This window comes from Gavialis gangeticus, unplaced genomic scaffold (genome assembly GCF_001723915.1).
Source record: "Gavialis gangeticus isolate Ggan-Ray unplaced genomic scaffold, GavGan_comp1, whole genome shotgun sequence".
Lineage (NCBI taxonomy): Eukaryota > Metazoa > Chordata > Crocodylia > Gavialidae > Gavialis > Gavialis gangeticus.
In genome coordinates, this window is record NW_017729004.1 from 66900000 (window position 1) to 66904580 (window position 4581).

A 4581-nucleotide genomic window follows, 5' to 3' on the forward strand; every position below is an offset into this window, starting at 1 on the left:
TGAGGCCTCTGAAACCTCTGCCAATTAGTTGGGGGTGGTAAGGAGTGTTGTTAAAGGGGTCACAACACCACCCTGCCACCCTATAGACCATGCCTGTGCTCCGGCGGGGGGAGCTAAATCAGTCTGGGACTTGATAGGCCATAACTACACCACATGATCTAGGGTGGTTCTTGCAGCCTGAGGGGTTGGGCTTTGCAGGTCTGCATGGGCTGTCCTTCTAATGTCATAGACCATGTGGTGCTGGTGTCACACACCATGTGACTGGGGTGGGGGAGGAGTTGATGATGTCACATAACACATGACTGGGGTCAGGGGTCAGGGATGGTGATGTCACACATCATATGACTGGGGTCAGGGGGCAGGGCTAGTGACATCACAGACCATACAAGGGGAAGGGGCTGGGCTAAGGGGGTAGGATGTCCGGTCCCGCCCACCTGTCATATTTGCATTGAAGGGCAGTGAGCCTATATACTACTGGCTGCATTTCCGGAATCAAAAGTGAATGTCTGTTCACTTGCTTATCAGTTCAATCTACGCAGTTTAGGCTAACCTGAGAAGACTGAATCAATTCAGCCTTACCCTTTTGGACTGTCTGTACTGCCAAGGAGATGCTGTGCATCCTAGTGCATTGGAAGAATGTAACTACTTCTACTTTCCTGACTAGGATGTGATGTGCAGAAGGCAAGCAAAGATATGAGTTATTGTGGGGCTAAATAACTGCAAAACAACTGTAGTTTTGGTTAACCTGTGAATATAAGAACAAGTTGAAGAGGATTCTTATTCTCTCTTCCCACTCTCATGTCCTTGTACCCACAAAGTAGATCCTATACCTTACTACAGCCACAAAGCCTTTTTTTATATAAGGTTTGTTCAGGATAACAGGCAGAAGACATTATTTAGTCCCCTTTACAGAAGTGGCGGTCTCAGTAATACCTCCAGCTAATATGAATGGAGAGATTATACTGGATCATCCTGTCTAGTTCACTCTCCTACACCACTGTTTGCTTCTGCTCCCACTGAAGTTAATGGTAAAGCTCCTGTTGAGTTTCAGAGTACAAGACAGAGTTCCAATATACAGGCACATTTCTCACTGTCCTTCAAAGGATGAAACTTATCCCTAAATAGATAAACATACAGAATAACTAAACTTAGTCTATGATTAATTGACTTCAGCTAGATTCAATGCAGGCTTAGAGATCTTTCCACTAAGTTTCAATTGTTTTAGTATCTGTCTGTCAATAAACACCTGCTGTTTAACAGTTGAAGCTTCTGTTTCAGACCATCCCATCCTATCAAATAGACCAACCCTATTCAGGAAAGCACTAAAATACTTGCTTAATTTTAAGCACATATTTAATTGCTTTCCTGAACAGGGGCCCTGTCCTCGAGAGCTTATAAATGTTTTGTACACAATGGCAGTAGCTTAGCCCTATTCCTAAAAATGTAAAATCTCGGATTTCTATCTGTCTCTTATGTTAAGCATTTCTGAAATTAAAAAAAGAAGAAGAAAAGAAGAACACAGAAATGCAAATAAAAACACAGAAAGTCACAATGGAAACATTTTTTTTTTATCAGTATCTCTGGTTTTCACATGTTTTTGCATAATGATAGGGCTAATATAACATAACAAATCCTAAACTGTTTTCACAAGGAGTGGAAAAAAGATGTGTAAAAGTATGCTCTGTCTTGCTTCCTTCTGTTCACAATGTATCTAAATACAACAAATGGTGTTCTTGCTCTTTCTGTCTGTTTCTCAATCTGTTTGGATAGTAGCCATCATTCTGCAGCCAACCATAATATTTGACACTTCCTGACATCATGAAAGCCACCATCTGTCTATCATTGAAGCCCTGTACTTTTTAAAGACTGCTTGGCCTGATCTTTAATGAAGCTTCACTGTGAATGCACAGATCAGTTTAGATGGAATACTAGGAACATCTGACAAAAGGAATCTGTGTAAAATCACGTTTTAGTTAGATTCAGGCTCAAAACAAAATGAAATATCAAGACCTTCTTGCAGGCAGGGGAAAAAGTTGGGTTCTCTTTCAATTACACTGGGTTCAGATTTACCTTTGAAAGTTTGATAAACTGAACTCTAGAAACTAGCTTCATCCCAAATTAAGTTTAAAACAATTCTCTCTCAGTCAACTAACTTCAATCTTATAGCATTAATATTAACATAGAGACAGGTTTTTAAAGCAGGTAAAACATAGGGTGGGTTATCAATTTGGGATTGGTGAGTAATATGCGTGATGTTCAGATTTCATGTTTAAGACATGTTAAAAATAAGTAAGTAAATAAATAAATAAAAATATCCCCTTCAGAATTTGATTTGCTGATTTTTTTTTCCTGAGAAGTGGAACAATTCAGCAGAGCAGAAATCTTATTCTAAGTCTCAAGACTTAGAAATTTTCCTCTTGAATTCGTAAGATTTATAAGTTGTAATTTATAAGAAAGTGGGTGGATCTATAAGAGATGCTTTACTGTGCATTAAACTAGTCTATTGTGTAGTAAAGTGTCACCATCTACACGCTCACAGCAATTACTGCATAGTAGATTAATCTAGTGTGCCATTTTCTAGTACCTATAGATAAAGCTTATGAATGCACCTAGGCCAGTAAATTTTATTGAGACCTCTAAAGGAGGTGCTATAGAAAAGCTACATAAACATAATATTTAATTTCATATCTCTTTTTTGTTACCTCAGTAAATGAAAGTATAGACATGGGTTACTGTGGTGTGATAGACAGTTCAGCATTGCTGAATCATGCCCTGAACCATCTACTCTGCTTAATTTGTCTTGAGCACATATGAAGTAGGACAGAGCATATGAAGTAGGACAGAGCACATATGAAGTAGGACATATGTAAGAGGACAGAGCTTCTCTCTAGAGGCTGCATAGATATAGCTTTTGGTTCCTGAAGTGCGGCTTAGACATCTTAGAGATGGATGAAGATAGGGTCCTAAGTGACTTGCCGAAAGTCACATGGAAAATCTGTGGCAGAAAAGGAAACTGAATTTCAGTCTCACTTGCATGGCATGACTGCAGGATCTACAGGTGGCTGGCAGACAGGATCCCACCAAGCTGGGATAGCTTTCCGCACCCCGTAGCCCCGCTGCTGCCTAGGCTGACTGGGAGCAGTTAACTCCTGGCCAACATCTACACGTCCTTTGTGCATTGGTTCTAATTGCATCTTATTGCTGGTGTACTGGGAGCCTGATCCTGAGCTCCCCCTACTGCAGCAAGAAGCAGCTGAGAGACCCCTTTGCTGGCAGTGGGGTGGGGGGATCCCATCACAGGGATCATGTGTAACTGAGACCAGGAGCCCCATCAGTTGTGGGGACTCTTGGTCCCAGCTAGGCACAAAGTGCAGCCAGGACCAGGAGCCTCATGTGGACCCAGGGGTTTCACACACCTCCTTGGGGATCATAGCAGCAGCAATCTCCAGGGGTCAGGGGTTTCACACTGGGCATGGTGGATCCCTGCAGCTGGGAACCCTGTCAGCTGCAGGGTGGAACCCAGCCACAGAGGAGACCCTGCTATACTTGCAAATTAAAGCTCCATATCAACCAGCTGTACAGTTAGCACACAGTTTTGAGGTTTAACTTTATAGCTGGTTGGGGCTTTTTATGGAGTGATAGCTACATTGCAAGAGTAGCTGGTCTTAAAGTAATTGCACAATTAACCAGTTAATTGCACAATACCTGTAACTTGTAGAAGGAGCCTTAGTCTAGCAATCCTATAATAGGTTTCTGCTGACCATTAACCCATCCTTCATCTAGCTCCTTCGTATAAGTATGCTACTTAGAATAAGCCACTGCAGGCTGGGGCTGCAGCAGTGGCACTGGAAGGGGCCTATGGGGGAGTGCAGGCACCCCAAAATTCACCATAGCCCTCCCAACCCCCCTCCCAGTGCCACTTCCACCCACCCCAGTGCAGCTCGCCCCCTCCCACCAGGAAGAGCCCAGTGCTGCCCCAGTCCACAGGGCATTTCCCCTCCCCCCGCCCCTTCCCCTGCAAATTTTCCTGCCTGTGGGGTGGGGTGGGGTGGGGTGGTGCACACACGCACTCAGACTCCCCCCGCAAAAAATTCTCCCTCTTCCTATGGTTATATGGTCATGCTGCTTCCTTCTTCAAGAAACACTTTGAATCTGCCACTGGCCTTCTGTAAACTTTAAGTTTGGAAGTCAGGGCAGGGTAGAAGTGCATACACCAGCCTCAGATAGCTCTTGCACCAGGGGAATTCACTCCCAGGTTAATGCAGTGCTATTATTGATCCTACACACTGGGCACATCTATGTGAGTACTTTAATGCATATTAGTCTCTTTTAATGCATATTAAAGTGCCACAAAAAAACGTGCACTTTCAGTACTTCACATTAAAATAGGCTAATGTGAATTTTCTAGTACCTCACAATGGAGGTACTAAATTTAATGCACATTGCCAAAATTCTTTAATGACCATGTAGATGCACCCACAATGGAACAGCATAAAAGGACTAGACATAGGCCAGAATCTGGCCTCAGACTTTTAGATCCCAGAAGACACCAGATTGCTTCAAAAGGCAAATGCATAGGAT